Source organism: Mobula hypostoma, chromosome 1 (genome assembly GCF_963921235.1).
Source record: "Mobula hypostoma chromosome 1, sMobHyp1.1, whole genome shotgun sequence".
Taxonomy (NCBI): Eukaryota; Metazoa; Chordata; class Chondrichthyes; order Myliobatiformes; family Myliobatidae; genus Mobula; species Mobula hypostoma.
Genome location: NC_086097.1, coordinates 241,200,510 through 241,227,796, shown reverse-complemented (window position 1 = coordinate 241,227,796; position 27,287 = coordinate 241,200,510).

The following is a 27,287-nucleotide window of genomic DNA, read 5'->3' as shown; positions in this document are numbered from 1 at the left end:
TAAACCTAGCAATTATCGGTCTGTGAGTTTGACGTCAGTGGTGAGTATATTGATGGAAAGTATTCTTAGAGATGGTATATATAATTATCTGGATAGACAGGGTCTGATTAGGAACAGTCAACATGGATTTGTGCGTGGAAGATCATGTTTGACAAACCTTATTGAATTTTTTGAAGAGGTTACTAGGAAAGTTGACGAGGGTAAAGCAGTGGATGTTGTCAATATGGACTTCAGTAAGGCCTTTGACAAGGTTCCACACGGAAGGTTAGTTAGGAAGGTTCAATCGTTAGGTATTAATATCGAAGTAGTAAAATGGATTCAGCAGTGGCTGGATGGGAGACACCAGAGAGTAGTGGTGGATAACTGTTTGTCAGATTGGAGGCCGGTGACTAGTGGTGTGCCTCAGGGATCTGTACTGGGTCCAATGTTGTTTGTCATATACATTAATGATCTGGATGATGGGGTGGTAAATTGGATTAGTAGGTATGCAGATGATACTAAGATAGGCGGAGTTGTGGATAATTAAGTAGGTTTTCAAAGCTTGCAGAGAGATTTAGGCCAGTTGGAAGAGTGGGCTGAAAGATGGCAGATGGAGTTTAATGCTAATAAATGTAAGGTGCTACATTTTGGTAGGACTAATCAAAATAGGACATACATGATAAATGGTAGGGCATTGCAGAATGCAGTAGAACAGAGGGATCTAGGAATAATGGTGCATAGTTCCCTGAAGGCGGAATCTCATGTGGATAGGGTGATGAAGAAAGCTTTTGGTATGCTGGCCTTTATAAATCAGAACATTGAGTATAGGAGTTGGGATATAATGTTAAAATTGTACAAGGCATTGGTAAGGCCGAATTTGCAGTATTGTGTACAGTTCCCATCACCGAATTATAGGAAAGATGTCAACAAAATAGAGAGAGTACAGAGAAGATTTACTAGAATGTTTCCTGGATGTCAGCACCTAAGTTACAGAGAAAGGTTGAACAAGTTGGGTCTTTATTCGTTGGAGTGTAGAAGGTTGAGAATGGACTTGATAGAGGTATTTAAAATTATGAGGGGGATAGATACAGTTGACGTGGATAGGCTTTTTCCATTGAGAGTGGGGGAGATTCAAACAAGAGGACATGAGTTGAGAGTTAGGGGGCAAAAGATTAGGGGTAACATGAGAAAACTTCTTTACTCAGAGAGTGGTAGCTGTGTGGAACGAGCTTCCAGCAGAAGTGGTAGCAGTAGGTTTCGATATTGTCATTTAAAGTAAAATTGGATAGCTATATGGACAGGAAAGGAATGGAGGGTTATGGGCTGAGTGCAGGTCGGTGGGACTAGGTGAGAGTAAGCGTTCGGCATGAACTAGAAGGGCCAAGATGGCCTGTTTCTGTGCAGTAATTGTTATATTGTTATATGGTCTTGTTGCTGCATTTTACTGTGTTTACTGTGAATGCCTGCAAGAAAATGAATCTCAGGATTGTATGAAGTTCAAAGTAACTTTATTATTGAAGTACATATATGTCATCATGTACAACTCTGAGATTCATTTTTTTAATCTATTTATTGAGATACAACATGGGCCCTTCCAGCATTTTGAGCCACACTGCCCAGCAACCCCAGCCTAATCACCGGACAATTTACAATGACCAATTAACCTACTAACCAATATGTCTTTTGACTGTAGGAGGAAACCGAAGCACTTGGAAGAAACCCATACAGTCATGGGGAGAACATACGAACTCCTGACAGGCAGCAGTGGGGAACGGTAACTGGGTTGCTGGTACGGGCAATCCTTGGCCAACTGCTATACTACCACACCACCCAATAATGGAATAATATCCATAACAGAATCAATGAGAACTGCACCAACTTGGGCTTTCAACCAGTGTGCAAAAGGCAACAAACTGTGCAAATACAAAAAGAAATAATAATAATAATAAATAAATATGCAATAAATATCAAGAACGTGAGTTGAGGAGTCCTTGAAAGCGTGTCCAGAGGTTATGGGAACATTTCAATGATGAAGTGAAGTTACCCCCTTAGGTTCAAAAGCCTAATGGTTGAGGAGTAATATCAATTCCTAAGTATATGTACCTTGATACTAAATTTACTTTGAATGTTGAACTTTGAACAAGGATCTGTTGTTTGCTTTGAATTTATTTTCACCTTACTCTGTCTCAGCTGAAGTCACTGATCTATGCCATAGCATCACAGGTTCCAGCTAACCCCTCAATAGGGAAAGAGGATGCCTTCACTAAGGCTCCAGCCAAACCTAAACTTGTGGTAACATGTACTCCTTTAAATCCAGTATGAACGCTCCTGCTGCTACTTTCATGGGAAATTGCAGTCGGCAAGAATAAAGGATAAAGTTTACAAACTTACTCTGTCATGAATATTTTTCTTGGCACTCTGCACCTTAAGCCTATCTATAGCTTGTCGGTTACAGTGCGATAATATCATTTTGAAATACTTCAGTGTCTTGTGTAAAAGGAAACGTCAGCTTCGCTCTAATTGTTATGCATGACATTACTGAAAGAAGTAAAATATATTATGCAACCAATCAGCACAGCAAAATGACACTCATAAACCTGAAACCAAAGTGAAAATATATCTGATCAAGGAGCAAGGGTCAACTTTATATGTCATATATAGTACATATACATTGAAAGGGTTTGAAAGCCTCGTCATATGAGGAACGTTTGATGGCTCTGGGACAGTACTCAGTGGATTTCAGAAGAATGAGGGGTGACTTCACTGAAATCTATTGAATGGTGAAAGGCCTCGATAGAGTGGATGTTTCCTCTGGTGGAGGAGTCTAAGACCAGAGGGCACTGCCTCAGTATAGAGGGGCGATATTTTAGAATGGAGATGAGGAGGAGTTTCTTTAGCCAGAGAGTGGTGAATCTGTGGAAATTGTTGCCACAGGTGGCTGTGGAGATGAAGTCATTGGGTATATTTAAGGCAGTGTTTGATTGATTCATGATTAGTCATGGCATGAAGGGATACAAGGAGAAGACAGGAAATTAAGGCTGATAGGGACCATGATGAAATGGTAGGGCAAATGGGCCAACTAGCCTAATTCTGCTCCTGTGTCTTATGGTCTTATGTACATGTACTCATCTAGAGATCTGAATGAATATACCATGGCTGTAACAGACTTCATTAAAACAGCTGTAGATGAGTGCGCCCCACTAAATCATTCAGAGTCTCCCTCAATCAGGAGCTCTGGATGAACCATGAGATGCAAAATCTGCTGAGGGCCAGATCAGAGGCATTCAAGTCTTTAGACCAAGAAAACTACAAGAGGGCAGGCAAGATCTCCAGAAAGCCATCTCACAGGTGAATTGGAGATTCCAGACCAATCTGGAATCAACAAGGGATGCTCGATAGCTGTGGCAGGGTTTGAATGCTATAACCTCCTACAAAATTAAATCAAGCGACACAGAGGTGTGCTCACCGATATCTTTAACCCCTCGCTTTGGCAGTGTGTGGTACCCACTTGCTTTGCACAATGAATTCCACAGATTCACTAACCCCAGGCTAAAGAAATTCCTATTCTGAGGTTGTGTCCTCTGGTTGTAGACCCACCCACCCCCCACTGTAGGAAACATCCTATCCGCCTCCACACTCTCTAGGCCTATCAATTTTTGATAGGTTTCAATGAAATCCCCCCTCATTCCTCAAAGTGGCTGTAGCTTTTGTACATTGTGAGAGGCAGCTGCACCAAAGCAGACCGTATGTGAGGATACTTTTGATGATAGCAGTGAGAATTGCACCAGTATGTTCAGGGAAGGGGGAATTTTAACAACAGCCGCAAAAAAGCACATCACCTGCTGAGTCTGAGGGAGATGTGGTTCTCCCCCATGAGGTCCTGTGAAATAATGATGCCCAGGAACCTGAACGTTGAAAGGGTGCTAACTGCGTTGTTGTTGATGACGAGTGGGTGAACTGGAGGCACATTCCTCCTGAAGGTGACATGCATCTCCACCGTTTCGAGGGCTTTCAGCTCCAAGTTGCTGATTTTGCACCAGGACAGTTCAAAGTTCAAAGTAAAATTTATTATTAGAGTACGAGAGGTGATTGATAAGTTCGTGGCCTACGGTAGAAGGAGTCCATTTTAGAAAACCTAGCACATTTATTTTTCAATATAGTCCCCTCCTACATGTACACACACAGTCCAGCGGTCGTGGAGCATACGAGTCCCTTCTTTGTAGGAGTGGTCTACAGCAGGGATGATTGATAAGTTTGTGGCCTGAGGTAGAAGGAGATGAGTTATTAACTTCAAACTTCCTGCATTATTATTCAAAAAGTTGAACTGCACATGCATGTAACAAGAGCATCTTGGACTTCCAGGTGGTACACAGCAGGGGTGATTGATAAGTTTGTGGCCTAAGGTAGAAGGCGATGAGTTATACAGCTCTTGTTACATGCACATGCAGTTCAACTCTTTGAGTGAAAATGCAGAAAGTTTGAAGTTAATAATTCATCTCCTCCTACCTTAGGCCACAAACTTATCAATCACCCCTGCTGTGCACCACTTTCCGGAGGTCCAAGACACCAACTTCTACAAAGAAGGGATCCTTATGCTCCATGACTGCCGGACTAAGTGTGTAAATGTAGGAAAAATAAATGTGTTAGGTTTTCTAAAATTGACTCCTTCTACCTTAGGCCACAAACTTATCAATCACCCCTCGTACGTACACAGACAATCCTGAGGTTATTTTTTCTGTGGGCATACTTAGCAAATCTATAGAACGGTAACTGTAAACAGGATCTGTAAACTGTAAACACCAGGAACTGTAAACTGTAATCAAACAATGCAAATGCAGGTAATAAATAAATAGCAATAAACAATGAGAATGAAATAACAAGATTAAAGAGTCTTTAAATGAGTGTAGTTATCCCCTTTGTTCAAGAGCCTGATGGTTGAGGGATAGTAACTGTTGTTGAACCTGGTGGTGTGAGTCCTGAGGGTCTTGTACCTTCGATCTGATGGCTACAACAAGAAAAGAGCATGGTGTAAGTGGTGATGGTCTTTGATGATGGATGCTGCTTTCCTACGGCAATGTTTCATGTAGACAATTGGATCATAAGACCATAAGATATAGGAGCAGAAGTGGGCCATTTACCCATCGAGTCTGCTCCACCATTCAATCATGGGCTGATCCACTTCATCCAGTCATCCCCACTCCCCTGCTTTCACCGTATACCCTTTGATGCCCTGGCTAATCAAGAGCCTATCTATCTCTGCCTTAAATACACCCAATGACTTGGCCTCCACAGCTGCTCGTAGCAACAAATTCCACAGATTTACCACCCTCTGACTAAAGTAATTTCTTCACATCTCAGTTCTAAAAGGACACCCTTCAATCCTGAAGTCGATCTCTCTTGTCCTAGAATCCCCTACCATAGGAAATAACTTTGCCATATCTAATCTGTTCAGGCCTTTTAACATCTGGAATGTTTCTATGAGATCCCCCCTCATTCTCCTGAACTCCAGAGAATATAGCCCAAGAGCTGCCAGACGTTCCTCATACAGTAACCCTCTCATTCCTGGAATCATTCTCATGAATCTTCTCTGAACTCTCTCCAATGTCAGTATATCCTTTCTAAAATAAGGAGCCCAAAACTGCACATAATACTCCAAGTGTGATCTCACGTGTGCCTTATAGAGCCTCAACATTACATCCCGGCTCTTATATTCTATACCCCTAGAAATGAATGCCAACATTGCATTCGCCTTCTTCACCACCGACTCAACCTGTAGGTGAATCTTTAGGGTATCTTGCACAAGGACTCCCAAGTCTCTTCATTTTGAATTCTCTCCCCATCTAAATAATAGTCTGCCCGTTTACTTCTTCCACAAGAGTGCATGACCATACACTTTCCAATATTGTATTTCATTGGCCACTTCTTTGCCTATTCCTCTAAACTATCTAAGTCCCTCTGCAGGCTTTCTGTTTCCTCAACACTACCCGCTCCTCCACCTATCTTTCTATCATTGGCAAATTTAGCCACAAATCCCTCAATACCATAGTCCAAATCATTGACATATATTGAAAAAAGTAACAGTCCCAACACTGACCCCTGTGGAACTCCACTGGTAACTGGCAGCCAGCCAGAATAGAATCCCTTTATTCCCACTCTCTGTTTTCTGCTGATCAGCCAATGCTCCACCCATGCTAGTAACTTCCCTGAAATTCCATGGGCTGTTATCTTGCTAAGCATCCTCATGGGTGGCACGTTGTCAAAGGCCTTAAGAAAATCCAAGTATACCACGTCTACTGCATCTCATTTATCTACGCTGCTTGTAATTTCCTCAAGGAATTGCAGTAGGTTAGTCAGGCAGGATCTTCCTTTCAGGAAACCATGCTGGCTATGGCCTATCTTGTCATGTACCTCCAGGTTCACTGTAACCTCACCCTTAACAATCGATTCCAACAACTTCCCAACCACTGATGTCAGGCTAACAGGTCTATAGTTTCTTTTCTGCTGCCTCCCACCCTTCTTAAATAGCAGAGTAACATTTGCAATTTTCCAATCATCCAGTACAATGGCATTTTCCAATCATCCTGTACAGTGGCATTACTGGTCAGGGATACTATTACGGCTACAGAAAGGGTGGGTAATTTGGCAGGATCCTCTTTTGAGTCAATATGGGTGGAAGTCAGGAACAGGAAGGGAGCAGTTACTCTCTTGGGGGTATTCTATAGGCCCCCTGGTAGCAGCAGAGATACAGAGGAGCAGATTGGGAGGCAGATTTTGGAAAGGTGCAAAAATAACAGGGTTGTTATCATGGGTGACTTTAACTTCCCTAATATTGATTGGCACCTGATTAGTTCCAAGGGTTTAGTTGGGGCAGAATTTGTTAAGTGTGTCCAGGATGGATTCCTGTCACAGTATGTGGACAGGTCGACCTGGGGAATGCCATACTAGATCTAGTACTAGGTAATGAACCGGGTCAGGTCACAGATCTCTCAGTGGGCGAGCATCTGGGGGACAGTGACCACTGCTTCCTGGCCTTTATAATTATCATGGAAAAGGATAGAATCAGAGAGGACAGGAAAATTTCTAATTGGGGAAGGACAAATTATGAGGTTATAAGGCTAGAACTTGCGGGTGTGAATTGAGATGATGTTTTTGCAGGGAAATGTACTATGGACATGTGGTCGATGCTTAGAGATCTCTTGTGGGATGTTAGGGATAAATTTGTCCCAGTGAGGAAGATAAAGAATGGTAGGGTGAAGGAAATATGGGTGACAAGTGAAGTGGAAAATCTAGTCAGGTGGAAGAAGGCAGCATACATGAGGTTTAGGAAGCAAGGATCAGATGTGTCTATTGAGGAATGTAGGGAAGCAAGAAAGGAGATTAAGAAGGGGCTGAGAAGAGCTAGAAGGGGGCATGAGAAGGCCTTGGCAAGTAGGGTAAAGGAAAACGCCAAGGCATTCTTCAATTATGTGAAGAAAAAAAGGATGACAGGAGTGAAGGTAGGACCGATTAGAGATAAAGGTGGGAAGATGTGCCTGGAAGCTGTGGAAGTGAGCGAGGTCCTCAATGAATACTTCTCTTCGGTATTCACCAATGAGAGGGAACTTGATGGTGAGAAAAATATGAGTGAGGTTGATGTTCTGGAGCATGTTGATATTAAGGGAGAGGAGGTGTTGGAGTTGTTAAAATACATTAGGATGGATAAGTCCCCAGGGTCTGACGGAATATTCCCTAGGCTGCTCCACGAGGCAAGGGAAGAGATTGCTGAGCCTCGGGCTAGGATCTTTATGTCCTCGTTATCCACGGGAATGGTACCGGAGGATTGGAGGGAGGTGAATGTTGTCCCTTTGTTCAAAAAAGGTAGTAGGGATAGTCTGGGTAATTATAGACCAGTGAGCCTTACGGCTGTGGTGGGAAAGCTGTTGGAAAAGATTCTTAGAGATAGGATCTCTGGGCATTTAGAGAATCATGGTCTGATCAGGGACAGTCAGCATGGCTTTGTGAAGGGCAGATCGTGTCTAACAAGCCTGATAAAGTTCTTTGAGGAGGTGACCAGGCATATAGATGATGGTAGTGCAGTGGATGTGATCTATATGGATTTTAGTAAGGCATTTGACAAGGTTCCACACGGTAGGCTTATTCAGAAAGTCAGAAGGCATGGGATCAAGGGAAGTTTGGCCAGGTGGATTCAGAGTTGGCTTGCCTGCAGAAGGCAGAGGGTTGTGGTGGAGGGAGTACACTCAGATTAGAGGATTGTGACTAGTGGTGTCCTACAAGGATCTGTTTTGGGACCTCTACTTTTCGTGATTTTTATTAATGACCTGGATGTGGGGGTAGAAGGGTGGGTTGGCAAGTTTGCAGATGACACAAAGGTTGGTGGTGTTGTAGATAGTGTAGAGGATTGTCAAAGATTGCAGAGAGACATTGATAGGATGCAGAAGTGGGCTGAGAAGTGGCAGATGGGGTTCAACCCGGAGAAGTGTGAGGTGGTACACTTTGGAAGGACAAACTCCAAGGCAGAGTACAAAGTAAATGGCAGGATACTTGGTAGTGTGGAGGAGCAGAGGGATCTCGGGGTACATGTCCACAGATCCCTGAAAGTTGCCTCACAGGTGGATAGGGTAGTTAAGAAAGCTTATGGGGTGTTAACTTTCATAAGTCGAGGGATAGAGTTTAAGAGTCGCGATGTAATGATGCAGCTCTATAAAACTCTGGTTAGGCCACACTTGGAGTACTGTGTCCAGTTCTGGTCGCCTCACTATAGGAAGGATGTGGAAGCATTGGAAAGGGTACAGAGGAGATTTACCAGGATGCTGCCTGGTTTAGAGAGTGTGCATTATGATCAGAGATTAAGGGAGCTAGGGCTTTACTCTTTGGAGAGAAGGAGAATGAGAGCAGACATGATAGAAGTGTACAAGATAATAAGAGGAATAGATAGAGTGGATAGCCAGCACCTCTTCCCCAGGGCACCACTGCTCAATACAAGAGGACATGGCTTTAAGGTAAGGGGTGGGAAGTTCATGGGGGATATTAGAGGAAAGTTTTTTACTCAGAGAGTGGTTTGTGCATGGAATGTACTGCCTGAGTCAGTGGTGGAGGCAGATACACTAGTGAAGTTTCAGAGACTACTAGACATATGGAGGAATCTAAGGTGGGGGCTTATATGGGAGGCAGGGTTTGAGGGTTGGCACAATATTGTGGGCCGAAGGGCCTGTACTGTGCTGTACTATTCTATGTTCTATATTCTAATGCCAGAATCTGTCGATTCTTGAAAGATCATCATTAACGCTTCCGCAATCTCTCTAGCTACTTCCTTCAGAACCCAAGGGTGCATTCCATCAGATCCAGGAAATTTATCGACCCTCAGACCATTAAGCTTCCTGAGCACCTTCTCAGTGGTAATTTTCACTGCACAAACCTCACTTCCCTTACACTCTTGAATGTCCGGTATACTGCAGACATCTTCCACTGTGAAGACTGATGCAAAATATGCATTCAGTTCCTCTGCCATCTCTGCATCTCTCATTACAATATCTCCAGCGTCATTTTGTATTGGTCCTATATCTACCCTCAACTCTCTTTTACCCTTTATATATCTTCATTGATATTAATTGCCAGCTTCCTCTCGTAATTCATCTTTTCCTTCTGAATTACCTTCTTAGTTTCCTTCTGCGAGTTTTTAAAAGCTTCCCAATCGGCTATCTTCCCACTAGCTTTGGCTTCCTTGTATGCCCTCTCTTTTGCTTTGGCTCTGATTTCACTTGTCAGCCACGGTACTGTCCTTCTTCCCTTTGAAACTTCCTTTGGAATATACTTGTCTTGCACTTCCCTCATTTTTCGCAAAAACTTCAGCAATTGCTGCTCTGCTCTCCTTCCTGCAAATGTCCCTTTCCAGTCAACTTCGGCCAGTTCCCCTCTCATGCCATTGTAATTTCCTTTATTCCACTGAAATACTGACATGTTAGGTTTTATTTTTTCCCTCACAAATTTCAAAGTGAAATCGATCATATTGTGATCACTGTTCCCTAAGGGTTCCTTAACCTTAAGCTCTCTTAAAACCTCTGGATCATTGCACAACACCCAATCCAGCACAGCCGATCCTCTCGTGGGCTCAACAATAAACTGTTCTAAAAAGCCATCCCTTAGACATTCTACAAATTGAGGTCCAGTACTGGCTGAGTTTTTCCAATCCACTTTCATCTTAAAATCCCCAATGATTATCATGACATTGCCTTTCCGATACCTGGCTGCTGTTTGAAGGCCTTTATACAATTGCCATTAGGGACCTTTTACCTTTGCCATTTCTTAACTCAACCCATGGTATAGGGGGTACAGGGGTACAGGGTGTCTGGGGTATATGGGGCTCTGGGCAGAGGTAGTACCTTTGATGTCTGGCATGCTGCTCCCTACTGGACAGGGTGGGCGGGCATCACTGGTCCTCGTCCATCTACTAAATCTCTCACGTGTTGGCTCCAAGCGCCATACCCCGGTAAACCATTTCAGCTGGCGGGCTAAACCACATGAGGGGGTGGTGTTAACACGGCACCACTGGGCAAATGACTTCCATGATGAAGTCACCGGCCGGGACGGAAAGGTTCTCAGGTGACGACCACGTGTTCACGACCAAGGCGAGCCACCTAGTTGGAGGAAGTCGGCTGTGGTCAAACCTGGAGAGGGATGGGCTCCGCCAGGTTTCAGACGCCCAAGACATGTTGCATGGTGAGCACACCAAAAAGTTGGTGCAAGGCTCGTCATGACAGCACCCTGACGACTACACCAGGAGTTAAGGGCACAAGAAGAAGAAGAAGAACTCAACCCATAGGCCCAACCCACAGTGCTGACTGTGCGGGAAGTGGAGATGTGCTTGCCTAGTCTCACATAGTGCCTCCTTTCAGAGAGCATGCCCCTGACAGCATAGCCGTTAGCACGACATTGCTAAAGCTCATGGCGTACTGGAGTTCAATTTTATCTGGTGGCCACAATGCCATTAGTTTCTCAGTAAATATGCAAAAAACAAAAAAAAAACAGTTCTGGTCCTTGGGTTAAGAATTTAAATTGGAGAAAGGCCAATTTTGATGGTATCAGAAAAGATCTGGCAACTGTGGATTGGGACAGGCTGTTTTCTGGCAAAAGTGTACTTGGTAAGTGGGAGGTCTTCAAAAGCGAATTTTTGAGAGTACAAAGTTTGTATGTGCCTGTCAGAATAAAGGGTAAAGGTAACAGGTGTGGGGACCTTGGTTTTCAAGTGATATTGAGGCCCTGTTTAAGGGGAAATAAGGAGAGGCATAGCAGGTATAGGGAAGTAAAAACAAATAAAGTGCCAAAGGCATATAAGAAATACAAGAGAACACGTAGGGAAGAAATCAGGAGGTCTAAGAGAAGACATGAAGTTTTTCTAGCTGGCAAGGTGAAGAAGAATCCCAAGGGATTCTACAGATACGTTAAGAGCAAAAGGATTGCAAAGGACAACATTGGCTCTCTGAAAGATCAGAATGGTAATCCATGTGTGGAGACAAAAGAGATGAGAGAGATCTTAAATAATGTTTTTGCATCTGTATTTACTCAGGAGAAATAGATAGATAGATATACTTTATTGATCCCGAGGGAAATTGGGTTTCATTACAGCCGCACCAACCAAGAATAGAGCATAAATATAGCAATACAAAAACCACAAACAATCAAACAACAATATGCAAACTATGCCAGATGGAAAAAAGTCCAGGACCAGCCTATTGGCTACAGAGACTATATTGACTATAAGGATACAGAGACTATAGAAGAAAGGCAAAGTGACATTAACTTCATGGACCCTGTACCGATTACAGAGGAGGAGGTGCTGGCTCTCCTCCTCTGTAATCGGGATGAATAAATCCCCAGGGCCTGACAAGGTAATCCCTCAGCCCCTACGAGAAGCAAGTGGAGAAATTGCTGGGGTCCTAGCAGAGATATTTAAATCATACTTAGCAACAGGACGTACCAGAGGATTGGAGGATAGCTAATCTTGCTCTGTTGTTTAAAAAAGTTTCTCAACAAAAGCAAGGAGATTATAAGACCATAAAACCATAAGATATAGGAGCAGAATTAGGCCATTTAGCCCATCGAGTCTGCTCTGCCATTTCATCTTGGTTGATGCATCTTTCCTCTCCCCCCCAATCTCCCCATATCCCCTCATTGTCCTCACCAATCAAGGATCTATTAACCTCTGCCTCAAATATACATAAAGGCTTGACCTCCACAGCTGCCTGTGGCAATGAATTTCACAGATTCACCACTCTCTGGCTAAAGAAATTCCTTATCATCTCATTTCTACATGGACGTCCCTCTATTCTGAAGCTGTGTTCTCTGGTCTTAGACTCTCCCATCATAAGAAACATTCTTGCCACATCCACTCTATCAAGACCTTTCGCCATTCGAAAGGTTTCAATTAGGTCACGCCTCATTCTTCTAAATTCCAGTGAATACAGGCCCAGAGCCATCAAATGTCCTTAATATGACAAGCCGTTTAATACTGGAATAATTTTCCTGAACCTTCTTTGAACCCTCTCCAGTTTCAGCACATCCTTTCTTAGATAAGGGACACAATACAGCTCAGAATACCCCAAGTGAGGCCTCACCATTTCTTTATAAAGTCTCAACGTTACATCCTTGCTGTGATATTCTACTACTCTTTATATAAATGCTAACAACACAGTTGCCTTCCTCACCACAGACTCAACCTGCAAAGTTAACTTTAGGGAATCCTGCACAAGGACTCCCAAATCCCCTTGCACCTCATATTTGTGTATTTTCTCTCAATTAAGAAAATAGTCAACCCTTTCATTTCTTCTACCAAAGTGCATGACCATACTCCTGACTCTGTATTCCATCTGCCACTTCTTTGCCCATTCTTCTGATTCGTCTAAGTCCTTCTGTAGCCTCTCTACTTCAAAAATACCTGGCCCTCCACTTATCTTCATATTGTCTGCAAACATTGCAACAATGCCATCAATTTCATCATCCAAATCATTGACATATAATGTAAAAAGAACGGTCCCATCACCACTAGTCACCAACAGCCAAACAGAAAAGGCTCCCTATATTCCCACCCTTTGCCTCCTGCCAATCAGCCACTGATTATCCATGCTAGAATCTTTCCTGTAATACTACAGGCTCGAAGCTTGTTAAACAGCCTCATGTGTGGCACCTTATCAAAGGCCTTCTGAAAATCCAAATACACATTGACCCACTCTCCCTTGGCAATTCTGATTGTTATTTATTCAGTGAATTCCAACAGATTTGTCAGGCAAGACATTCCCTTCAGAAAACCATGCTGGCTATGGCCTATTTATCATTTGCCTCCTACTACTCTGAAACCATATCCTTAACAAATAAATCCAACATCTTCCCAATCACTGAGGTCAGACTAACTGGCCCATAGTTTCCTTTCTTCTGCCTCTCTTCCTTTTTAAAAAATGGAGTGACATTTGCAATTTTCCTGTTTTTGGACCCATTCTAGTGATTCTTGAAAGATCATTACTAATGCCTCCACAATCTCTTCAGTCACCTCTTTCAGAACCCTGGGATGTACACCATCTGGTCCAGGTGACTTATCTACCTTCAGACCTTTCAGTTTCCAAAGAGCCTTCTCTCTATTAATGGTAACTTTGCACTCTTCATGACCCCTGACACCTGGAACTTCCACCATACTGCTGGTGTTGTCCACAATGAATTCTAATGTAAAATACTTATTCAGTTCATCTGCCGTTTTGTTGTGTCCCATTACTCCCACTCCAGCATCGTTTTTCAGCAGTCCGATATCCACTCTCGCCTCTCTTTTACACCTTAAGTATCTGAAGAAACTTTTAGTATCCTCTTTAATGTTATTGGCTAGCTTACTTTCATATTCCATCTTTACCTTCTTAACGACTTGTTTAGTTGCCTTCTGTTGGTACTTAAATGCTCCCCAGTCCCCTATCTTCCCTTATAGGCTGGTTGGTCTGACATCAGTTGTGGGAGTGTATTCTAAGGGACCGGATATGTAAGTATTTGGATGGACACCGAACTGATTAAGGATAGTCAGCATGGCATCTTGCATGGTAGCTCATGTGTAACCAATCTTATAGTGTTTTTAGAGAAAGTTACCCAGGAAAGTGGATGAAGGCCTGGTATGAATGTTTTCTACATGGACTTCAGCAAGGGATTTGACAAGTTCCTACATGGGAGGGTGGATAACAAACTTCAGTCACTCAGCATTCCAGATGAGTTAGTAATTTGGATTGGACATTGGCTTGGTAGGAGAAGCCAAAAAAGGGGTATAGACAGTTGCCTCTCTGACTAGACACCTGTGACGAGAAGTGTGTCATAGGGATCGGTGATGTGTCCTTTCTTATTTTTCTTCTATATCAATGATCTGGATGATAATGTGGTGAACTGGATAGCAAAGTTACGGATGAAACCAGGATTGGGGGTGTAGTATCCAGGAACGAAGGCTATCATGGCTTGCGGAGGGATCTGCATCAGCTGGAAATTTAATGCAGAAAAGTGCGAGGTGTTGCACTTCAGTAGGACCAACCAGGGTAGATCTTACACAGTGAACGGTAGGGCACTGAGGAGTGTGGTAAATAAAAGGGATCTAGGAATACAGATCCACAATTTGTTGAAAGTGATGTTACAGGTAGATAGGGTCATAAAGAAAGCTTTTGACACATTGGCCTTCATAAATCAAAGTACTGAGTACAGAAGATGAAATGTTATGTTGAAGTTGTATAAGACATTGGTGAGGCCTAATTTGAAGTATTGTGTGCAGTTTTGGCTACACACCTACAGGAAAGATATAAACAAGGTTGAAAGAGTATAGAGGAAATTTATAAGGATGTTGCCAGGTCTGGAGGACCTGAGTTATAAGAAAAGATTGAATAGGTTAGGACTGTATTCCTTAGAAGGTAGAAGACTGAGAGGAGATTTCATAGAGGTATTCCAAATTATGAGGGGTATAAATAAATGCAAGCAGGCTTTTTCCACACAGGTCATGGGTTAAGGGTGAAAGGTGAAAGGTTCCAGGGGAACATGAAGGGAAACTTCTTCACCCAGAGGGTTGTGAGAGCTCCCAGCACAAGTGATGCATGAAAACTTGATTTCAATGTTTAAAAGAAGTTTGGATAGGTACATAGATGATAGTAGTATGGAGGGCTATGGTCCCGAGGCAGTTTAAATAGTTTTGGTGTGGACTAGATGGGACAAAATACCTATTTCCCTGCTGTTCTTCTCTGTGACTCAATGTCTCTAATTCCAGTGCCATTCTGTAAGGAATCTCCGTACATTTTCCCTGTGGAATGTGTGGGTTTCCCCTGGGTCCTCCAGTTCCCTCCCACAGTCCAAAGCGAGGTTAATTGGTCTGTTTATTGTCTCGGGATTAGGTTAGGATTAATCAGGATTGTGAGGTTGCTGGGGCAACGTGGTTTAAAGAGCCAGAAGGGCTTTCTCCGCACTGTGTTGCCAGAGAGATAAAATAACTAAGTATGTTTGTCATTTACCTGCAGATGGGACCTGATACGTTAAGCTCGCAGAGTTTCTCTTACAAGATCTCAGGGATAATGGCATTACTCTACATCTAAATTATTCTTTCACTTTTTTTACATCAAACCTATAAAATAGATCTGTTAGACTTTCAGAAACTATGAACAGGTTGAAGATTAGCTTTATTTGTCTTGTGTACATTGAAATATAAAGTGAAATGCGTCACTAGCATCAAATCAAATCAGCGAGGGTTGTGCTGGGAGGTGCCTGCAAATGTCGCCACACTTCTGGTGCCAACAGACCATGCCCACCACTCACTAAGCCTAAACTGTACATCTCTGGAATGCGGGAGGAAACCAGAGCACCCAGAAGAAATCCACACGGTCATGGGAGTCAAACCCTGATTGGTGATCGCTAGCACTGTAAAGCAGCTGCGCGAATCGCCACGGGATTGTGCCATCCCTGTTACTTGCAGATACTCTTGGATACCTGATAGGTACTTCCAGTTCATCGACACTTGGATCTGGGGTTTCTTTAGTATTGAATAATTTCCAGACATTAATAGGTCAGAATTTGCTGTAATAATAGTCTAGGAATTATTCTGTGCCACGTTTCCTGTATTATAACCGTAATAGAATCTCTCCAACGCTGTTTTAACAAGCACAAATTAAATTGCCAGCTCCAAAGCGGAGCCAGCCAACTCCTTCATGTATCACTTCACTGGTTCAGGGGCAATGAGCGATGGAGGTCGAATTTCTTGAATTAGTAGTAGCAATTAGACCACTACAATTAGATGCTGCCTGGATTAGAGGGCATGTGTTATAACGAGTGGTTGGACAAACTTGGGTTGTTCTCTGGAGTGGTGGAGGCTGAGGGGGGAGGGGAGGTTTATAATATCATGAGAGGTGTAGATAGAGTAGACAGACAGCATCTTTTTTCCCCAGGGTTGAAATGTCCAATAGCAGAGGGCATGTACTTAAGGTGAGAGCGGGGTAGGTTCAAAGGAGAGGTGGAGCAAATTTTTTACACAAAGAGTGGGTGGGTGCCTGGAACGCGCTGCTTGGGGTAGAGGCAGATACATTAGGGACTTATAAACCATGTTTAGATAGGCCCATGGGTGTGAGGGAAATGGAAGGATATGGGCATTGACAAACAAGAGGAAATCTGCAGATGCTGGAAGTCCAAGCCACACACACAAAATGCTGGAGGAACTCAGCGGGCCCCAAGCAGCATCTACGGAAAAAAGAACAGTTGACGATTCCGGCCGAGACCCTTCATCAGTCCTGATGAAGGATTTCGGCCCCAAACGTCAACTGTACTCTTTTTCCATAGGTGCTGCCTGGCCCGGATATGGACATTGTGGAGAGAGTGTGGATTTGTTTGTTGGCCATTTGATTACTAATTTAACTGGTTCAGCACAATATTGTGGGCCAAAGGGCCCGTTTCTGTGCTGTAGAGTTCTACGCTCTGTGCTCTGTGTTCTATGTGCCACTCCTTGCTGTTCTGACCTCTCATCGTGTGGGAACTGGAATTTGTGGTTTTCAAAGTTCACAGACAAATATAGAATTCATTGCCACAGATGGCAGTGGAGACCGTAATTGGGTATAGTTAAAATGGAGATTCGTAGGATCTTAATTAGTAAGGGCATCAAAAGTTACCAGGAGAATGGGGTTGAGAGAGAAAATAAATCGGCCTTGATCAAATAGTGGAGCAGACTCAATGGGCCAAATAGACAAATTCTGCTCCTACGTTTTATAGTCTTGTGTTCTAAATCTCAAGCTGCAATCTAACACAAGTGTCTGCACTACTCTAAAAGTCATAGTTAGTGTATTTTTTTTGTTATTTATTTAGAAAAACAGCACAGTAGCAGGACCTTCCGGCCCAATGAGCCTGCACTGCCCATTATCACCCATGTGACCAATTAACCTAGTAACCCATATGTCTTTATCACCCATGTGACCAATTAGTAACCCATATGTGTTTGGAACGTGGGAGGAAACCGGAGCACCCGGAGAAAATCCATGTGGGGAGAATGTACAAAGTCCTTACAGACAGCAGCGGGAACTGAACCCAAATATAAAGCATTATAGTTTTACTGCAGAATCAGAATCAAATTCTGATCACCGGCATATCTCATGAAATTTGTTGTTTTGTGGCAGCAGTACATTGCAATACATAAAATAAATCATAGGCATCCGTTAGTCTTGTGAGACCATGGATTTGCACCTTAGAAGGCAGGCCTAGGCAAGGTTGTATGGAAGACCGGCAGTTGCCCATGCTGTAAGTATCCCCTCTCCACGCCACCGATGTTGTCCAAGGGAAGGGCATTAGGACCCATACAGCTTGGCACCGGTGTCGTCGCAGAGCAATGTGTGGTTAAGTGCCTTGTTCAAGGACACACACACTGCCCCAGCCAAGGCTCGATCTAGCGACCTTCAAATCACTAGAAGAACGCCTTAACCACTTGGCCACTCGCCAACGCAAATGAATAAACTTACACAATTACAATAAGAAACAGTTTTATGTATAATTTTTTGTATGTGTATATATATATATATATATAAAATTAAATACATAGTGCAAAAAAAAGAAAAGTTAGTGAGGTAATGTACATGAGTTCATTCCCTATTCAGAAATCTGGTGACGGTGGGAAAGAAGTTGTTCCTAGAACATTGAGTGCATGTTTTCATTGTAGCAATGAGAGGAGGTCATGTCCTTGGTGACGAAGGTCCTTAATGATGGATGCCGCCTTTCTGAGGCATCGCCTTTTGAAGGTGTGCTGGATGCTGGGGAGGCTGGTGCCCATGATGGAACTGGCTGAGTTTGTAACTTTCTGCAGCTTTTTCCAATGCTGTGCAGTGGCCCCTCCGTACCAGATGGTGATGCAGCCAGTTTGAATGCTCTCCTCAGTACAATGGTAGAAATTTGCAAGCACCTTTGGTGAAATACTAAGTGTCCGCAATCGCCTGATGAAGTATAACTGCTGTTGTGACTTTGCTGATCCCTTAACGAGGCCTGGTGTGTCTTCCTTTGATTTCCACTTCCTGAAGTATACAATCATTTTCTTGGTCTGACTGATAGAACCATAGAACATTACAGCACAGAAACAGGCCTTTTGGCCCTTCTTGGCTGTGCCGAACCGTTTTACTGCCTAGTCCCACTGATCTGCACCTGGACCATATCCCTCCATACACCTCTCATCTATGTACCTGTCCAAGTTTTTCTTAATGTTAAAAGTGAGCCTGCAGAAACTAATTTACAGTTTATTATAATGAAACAAAATTTAGTTTCAAAGTAGCACTTGATCAGTCAGTTAAAAATCACGTCAATGTTTACTACAGCTGTAAATCATACCGTAACGAAAACAGCCCTCAAAACAACTACGTTTCGTTAAGTGTGTGTGTCTGTCGAAAAAACTCACAGTGCCTGCTTAATTCAGGTAGGAATAGTTGGGGTTGGGAAACATTGAGTGCCAGGTTGTTGCAGCGATACCACTCAACCCGTAGCATCAATCTTACTGCAGCACGGCTCCTCATCACCAGCTGAATTTGGGCTAACAATAGCTGTGTTGTCAGTAAGTGTGGATATGGTGTTTGAGATGTTCCTAGCCGCACAGTCGTGGGTGTAGAGAGAGGAGGGCAGCGTCTAGGCACGCTTTCTTGAGGTGTGCCAGAGTTGATTGTCAGTGAGAAGGAGATGTCATTTCCAATCTTCACTGACTGTGGTCTCCCGGTGGGGAAATCATGGATCCAGTTTCAGAAGGAGGTACGGGGCGACAGGGCACTAGCAGGTGCTGCAGTTCATTGAGGGCACCCGCCTGGTAATTGTGACCATCCTGTTCAGGGGCCTCTGCAACCTCCTCTGTTACAGCCTTAGAATAGAAAGACACTCCTTCAGAACAGGGAGGAGGAAGGATTTCTATAGCCAGAAAGCGGTAAGGATGCAGAATTTACTGCCCCGGTTGGCTGTGGAGGTCAGTTCATTGGGTTTGTTTAAAGCAGGGCTTGATAGGTTCTTGAATAGTCAGGGCATCAAAGCTTAGGGGTGAAGGCAGGAGAATGGAGTTGAGAGGGATGACAGATCAGCCATGATGGAATGGTGAAGCAGACACAATGCCTAATTCTGCCTCATTCTGCTCCTGTGTCCTATTGTCGTGATGGCCTCTGCTCACCGCTCAGAACTCAGAGGTGTGAGGAAAGCTCTGAAAAGTGACCCTGATGTCTATTATTCCTAGTGTTACATGAAGGAGATAAATAAGGCACAGGTAAAATTCCTGAGCTTCATAAATCAATACAAAATGAGTTTAGGTGTGTGGGTGGGGGAGGGGTTATGAAGTATGATGCTGGAATGGGAAAGGTGCAAGAAGTAAAGGGCTGAAGAAGGAGGAACTTTATGGGAGAGGACAGTGGACCATGGCAGAAAGGGAAGGAGGGGGGATACCAGAGGGAGGTGAGGAAAAAAGCGAAGTGCAGAATGCTTTTAGTGGCGTTTCTTGGCCACACATGGTTCAGGTGAGGAGAGGAGAATGGGTGAGAAGGTAACCAGAAAGAGGAATCAATTTCTTCTTGCAATTCCTCTGCTTTAGTTTTCAGATCTCCGTCCCTGTCACGTTTGTTTGCTGAGCATACTGCCTATGACTACAGGACAGGCGCACTTGATTCTTCACCTTATATTCAGTTTGAGACTTCTGCATTATTTAAATGTGGTTCTTCCACGAGAGAACAGTACCGGTTGTGATTTAGATTAATGTGGTTGAAAATATTATTATTGATTTGAAGATTAAAGATTTAAAGTCTCTACGCTCATGACTGTGTGGCTTGGCACAGCTCAAATGCCATCTATAAATTCGCTGACGATACAACCATTGTTGGCAAAATCTCAGCTGGTGACAAGAGGCCATACAGGAGTGAGATACACCAGCTAGTGGAGTGGTGTCACAGCAACAACCTGGCACTCAGTCAGTACGACTAAAGAGCTGATTGTGGACTTCAGAAAGGGTAAGATGAGGGATGAGAAGTGGGGAGAGTGAGCAATTTCAAGTTCCTGGGTGTTAATAATTTCTGAGGACCTGACCTGGTCCTAACATATCAATGCAGCTATAAAGAAGTCAGGACAGTGGCTATAAAGATTATTATCTGAATGGTGGCCGATTAGGAAAAGGGGAGGTGCAACGAGACCTGGGTGTCATTATACACCAGTCATTGAAAGTGGGCATGCAGGTACAGCAGGCGGTGAAAAAGGCGAACGGTATGCTGGCTTTTATAGCGAGAGGATTCGAGTACAGGAGCAGGGAGGTACTACTGCAGTTGTACAAGGCCTTGGTGAGACCACACCTGGAGTATTGTGTGCAGTTTTGGTCCCCTAATCTGAGGAAAGACATCCTTGCCGTAGATGGAGTACAAAGAAGGTTCACCAGATTGATTCCTGGGATGGCAGGACTTTCATATGATGAAAGACTGGATCGACTAGGCTTATACTCATTGGAATTTAGAAGATTAAGGGGGGACCTTATTGAAACATATAAAATCCTAAAGGGATTGGACAGGCTAGATGCAGGAAGATTGTTCCCGATGTTGGGGAAGTCCAGAACGAGGGGTCACAGTTTGAGGATAAAGGGGAAACCTTTTAGGACCGAGATTAGGAAAAACTTCTTCACACAGAGAGTGGTGAATCTGTGGAATTTTCTGCCACAGGAAACAGTTGAGGTCAGTTCATTGGCTATATTTAAGAGGGAGTTAGATATGGCCCTTGTGGCTAAAGGGATCAGGGGGTATGGGGGGAAGGCTGGTACAGGGTTCTGAGTTGGATGATCAGCCATGATCGTACTGAATGGCGGTGCAGGCTTGAAGGGCCGAATGGCCTACTCCTGCACCTATTTTCTAGTTTCTATGTTTCTATATTTCCTTCAGAGTTTGAGAAGCTTTGGTATGTCACCTAAAACACACATTTTTGCAGATGTACCGTTGAGAACATTCCAACAGGCTGCATCACCATCTGGTATGGGAGGTGGGGTGAGATGGGGAGCTACTGCACAGGATTGAAGTAAGCAGCAGAGAGTTGTAAGATCAGTCAACTCCACCATGGGTACCAGCCTCCGCAGTACTCGGACATCTTCAAAGAGCAGTGCCTCAAAAAGGTGGCACCCATCATTAAGGGCCCCCACCAGCCAGGACGTGCCCTCTTCTCACTGTTACCGTCGGAAAGGAGGTACAGGAGCCTGAAGGCATATGCTCAGCGATTCAGGAATGGTTTTCTCCCCTCCGCCATCCGATTTCTGAATGGACATTGAACCCATGAGCACAACAGCACTACTTTTTTTTATTTCTGTTTTTACACTATTTATTTAATTTAACTATTTTATATATATACTTACAGTTATTCACGGATTTTTTTTCTATATTATCATATTTAGAAGATTAAGGGGGGACTGTATCATGTACTGCTGCTGCAAAGTTAAGACATTTCACAACTTATGCTGGTGATATTAAACCTGCTTCTGACTCAGATTTAAAGATTTTAGTATCAGTGCTATTTGTCACATGCACGTTGAAACATCAAAACATACAGTGAAATGCATCGTTTGCATCAACGACCAACACAGTTTGAGGATATGCTGGGAGCAGCCCACAAGTATCACCATGTCAACAGAGCATGCCCCTAACTTATTCACCCTCACCTGTATATCCTTTCAACTGTGGGAGGAAACCGGTGCACGTGGAGGAAACCCAGACGAATACGGCGAGAACATACAAAATCCTGACAGACAGAGGTGGGAATTCAACCCCAGTCATCCAGTCGCTGGCGGTGTAGAGCGTTACACTAACCATTATGCTAAACTTTGCCAATGCACTGTTGTTGACCTCACTTGGATGAGCTGGAGGCCAGAACAACAATGTTATGACAAATGAAAACCTCAGACCCAAGCAACCAAATTATTTTAACAACTGGTATTAAATCTCCCATCAATCTGAGTAAAATTCTCAATGGCTCATTATTGTGAATTCTGTCTACTTTTTCTGGTATTTGGCAAATTTCTGGGCTTTTCAGTCCTAGCTCACATTAATCAGTTAACAGTATGATTTACTGGAATGTCAACCATTCTATAATATGTTAATGTCATGTGCCCTGATGATGGGTTAACCAAAGGCATTCCCCACAGATGTTGTAAATTCTCTAATGCTTTGCATATGTCATATTGAGTCTGGCAGATTGAGGCATGCAAATCTCCCCGTCTCCTTTCCGACAACTTTCTACAGGAGCACCATCGAGAGTGTCCTGTCTGTCTGCATCATTGTGTGGTCCAGAAACTGAGAGCCAGCAGACAGCAAGACGCAAGACCCTACAGAGGATAGAAAAACCGCTGAGAGGCTCTCCTCCCCCTCGCCCTCGCCCCTATTTGTGATATTTATCGAGTGCTGCAGCCAAGGGCCGGAAGCATTGCGAAGGATCCTTACCACCTATCCCACAATCTTTTTGACCTACTACCTCAGGAAGGAGGTACAGAAGAATCAGGACTGGGACGAACAGCTTCTTCCCCCAGCTTGTAAGACTAATGAATACCCTGCCACTACTGAGGTCTCGTCACTGGGACTGTGAGCTTTAAGCTGTTCACTGTACTGTTTACCTGTGCTGCACACCACATGTATTTTGAAATATATTTTAATAACTTATTTATGGTAATATTTGGGTTCATGTGCTGTGTGTGATATACAGTATGCTTTGTGGTTGCACCCTGTTCCAGAGGAACATTGTTTCGTTTGGTTGTATACATGTACAGTCAAATAACAATAAACTTTAACTTTCCTGATGAGGTTATGTGCAGTTTTCTCCATTGGGTTTTGTTCTTCCTACAATACTCCAATGTGACCAGATCCAATCTGCTAAGCTTTTCTTCATATATTCACCCGTATATACCAGGAAGCGACTCGGTCAACCTTCCCCGCATTATGTCCAGAGCAAAGTCATCCTTAATGAAAAAATGGAAATAAAAGTCAAATTCAAAGTCAATTTATTATCAAAGTACGTATATATCACCATATATTTATGTATTTATGATTATGAGGACACGCAGTCCCCTTTTATTGTCATTTAGTAATGCATGCAGTAAGAAATGATAAAATGTTTTTCCAGAATGATATCATGAAAACACATGACAAACCAACTTAAAAACTAACAAAAACCACATAACTATAACATATAGTTACAACAGTGCAAAGCAATACCGTAATTTGATAAGAACAGACCATGGCACAGTAAAAGTCTCAAAATCTCTTGAAAGTCCCATCATCTCACGCAGACGATGAACCTCCAGCGCCGCCAACTTGCCGATGCAGCATCCTGGAAGCATCCGACCACAGTCCAACTCCGAGTCCGTCCGAAAAACTCCGAGTCTCCGACCCTCCGACCCACCTCTTCGACACCGAGCACCGAGCACCGAGCACCATTTCTGCCAAGCGCTTCGACCCCGGCCCCGGCAACAGGTGATATGCAAAGCCAAGGATTTGGGGCCTTCGTCTCTGGAGATTCTCGATCGCACAGTAGCAGCGGCTGTGAAGCAGGCATTTCAGAAGTTACTCCAGATGCTCCTCTGTGCTTCTCACGGCTGTCTCCATCAAATCCGGATTGTGCACAGCCCCTAGTTACACATAATCGATATTCATTCGGAACGGCCGCGCGCGCTGCGTCGCGCCGCCATCTTCTCCTCCCTCCGAACAACCCTGAGATTCATTTTCTTGCGGGCATTTACTGTAAAAATAAATACAATAGAATTTATGAAAACTATACATAAACAATGACTGACAAACAACCAACGTGCAAGCAAGAAGACAAGCTGTGCAAATAAAAAACATAAATAAGTAACACTGAGAATATGAGTTGTAGAGACCTTGAAGGCAAGTCCATAGTTCGTAGAATCAGTTTAGAGTCGAGGTGAGTGAAATTATCCCTGCTGAGAGGGAGGTCCGATGGTTGAAGGGTAATAACTGCTCCTGAACCTGGTGGTGTGGGATCCCGGTAAGGCTCCTGTACCTGCACCCAGTGGTAGTAGCGAGAAGAAAGCATGGCCTAGATGGCACTCCAAATGTGGTCACACCCCCATGAAGCTGCATCAAATACTTGCTAGTTTATACACCATACCCCTGGTAATATAGCCTAGCATTTCATTATCCTTCTATGTCTGACCTTTTGTGCTTCGTGTGCCCTTGGCAGCATCTAAGAGCCCGTGCTATGTCTTCAAGAGGTCAGTAGACCGGAGGATGCTGTTGGGCTTCTCTCTGCTATGTGGGAGAATCAGAATTAGGTTTATTATCCCAGCATGTGTCGTGAAATTTGTTAACTTAGCAGCAGCAGTTCAATGCAATACATAATATAGAAGAAAAAAAAAATAAGTAAATATTGAATAGATTGAAAATCATGCAAGAATCAGAGATAATATATATTAACCAAGTGAGGTATTGTCTAAGGGTTCAATGTCCATTTAGGAATCGGAAGCTGCTCCTGAATCGCTGAGTGTGAGCCTTCAGGCTTCTGTATCTCCTGCCCGATGGTAACAGTGAGAGAAGGGCATATCCTGGGTGCTGGAGGTCCTTAATAATGGATGCTGCCTTTCTAAGACACCGCTCCTTGAAGATGTCCTGGGTACTTTGTAGGCTAGTACCCAAGATGGAGCTGACTAAATTTACAACCCTCTGCAGCTTATTTCAGTCCTGTGCAGTAGCCCTCCCTGATCCCCCATACCAGACAGTGATGCAGCCTGTCAGAATGATCTCCACAGTACATCTATAGAAGGTTTTGTGTGTATTTGTTAACAGACCAAATCTCTTCAAACTCCTAATGAAGTATAGTTGCTGTCTTCCCCTCTTTATAACTGTATCAATATGTTGGAACCAGGTTAGGTCCTCAGAGATCCTGACACCCAGGACATGCTGTATTTAATAAGGTTCGAGGCAGAACATGGGTCCCACTTAGCTCCTTGGCTGCCACTGCAGGCCCTGGCTGGAAGGACTGTGGTGGTCAGTTGCATTACTAGTGGTGAGGTGCTGCGAAGAGGAACTCCCGATTTTTGGCGTGGTGACCACTGTGTTCTGATGCACTGACTGCACATGCACCATTATTTAAATGACATCTGTCACTGTATCTTTTCTGTGGGGTAAAACGGTGAGATTATTCAGTCTATGCCTTCTACAACCAGTACCTCGACTAGGTTGTCTAAAATCAACAGGAAAAGAGGACAGGACATTGCAAGGCATTCCTCCTCATTGCTCGTAGAAATGGGCAAGGGCACTGAAAATCAGAGTTACAGAGTCAAAGAGCACTACAACACCAGGATAGGACCTTCTGCCCATCCAGTCCATGCCAGACTGTTATTCTGCCCAGTCCCATCGACCTGCACATGGACCTTAGCCCTCCATCCATCAGAGGAAGAAGCTTGCTTGCATTTACCCTACCTACTCCCTTCAATGTTTTATATACCTCTCTCAGATCTCCCCTCATTCTCCTATGTTCCAGAGAATAAACCTATTCAATATTCCCTAGAGCTCAGGTCCTCAAGTCCTGGCAACTGTCACCAGGTTCGGATATGGCCCAAGTGCAGAGCAAGAGACTCTGAAGTGCGTCGATAGTTCATGGACTTTAGTGCGAACAATGTTAAAGGGGAGAGAAATCAATAAATGCTAGGCCAAACAGGGCCGTTAACGAAAACTCTCAAATGGAAAACGAAGCCTACACTGCAGATGAAAAGGACAACTAACTATTAAACGAATACCGCTAGTCTTCAGAGTCAGTTGACTCGACAGTCCAATTTCTCAGGCAAGGCCAAATGCAAACAGGCAGCAAAGCGTTGCTGTGCTTTGTCCAAGTCTCGACAAATGCTACAATGGAATGAATGGAGTTAAATATTATCACAATGAAATAATAATTAGCTGACACATGCATATTCATGAGCGCAATTGCCGTATCTACTGTGCTGCCGAATCCGTGGTTGTGGCAGGGCCCCCTCTCTAGGTGCAGCCCCTGAGGCGCCACAGACCTGCGTCCACTGGCGGTCCCGGATGAGTGATGCTGGTAGATAAGTGCCATGGTGTGCACTGCCAATATTGGAGCCAAAGGCTTCCACGTAGAGACAGACAAGAGTTTTTACAGAGGTAGCTTGACCAAGTGACACCGTGAGACGGATCATTCTCAAAATGAGGACCCTCCGATTGGAGTTAATCAGGCATCTGCTTCAACAATAAAAATTAACACAGAATCCCTGAGCCTATCAAAATAAACTTAAATTTAAACAGAAAGCACCAGGAAACTGCATTTCAAAGAGCTAGTAGCTCAAAAAACACAAGGAACTCTTAAGCCATTAATAACTGTTGTTAAGCAACTATTAACCAATTCAGGTGCTCTATGCTCTCTGATGCCCTGCGCAAGCAGGCCTGAAGAAGTCACTACAGGACCCCTTCCCTACAGCTGGCACCTGATGGCCCAGGAAGACCTGAAAACGTGAGATACAGGAATGACTCGAGAGACCTGGGGAACTCGAGAGGCAGGGAGACTCGGGGATCCAGAGAGACTGAGAGACCTGGGAACCCCAACACACTGAGATCAAGAAACCTCAGGTAGGGCTAAGAGGGAGGCTGGGGAGGACATTGAGAAACCCTAGGCACATTGAATAAGTCTTGGAAACAATTGGAAAAACAAAAACCTTGGGTACATAGAGAAAAGTCCTTGGGAAACCTTGAAAACATGAAACTTGAAAAACCTAGAGAAAGAACCTTTCCAAATCTTGCTCACAGTGTTTATCTTTCACAATTTTTTCCAGGGGCAATTAG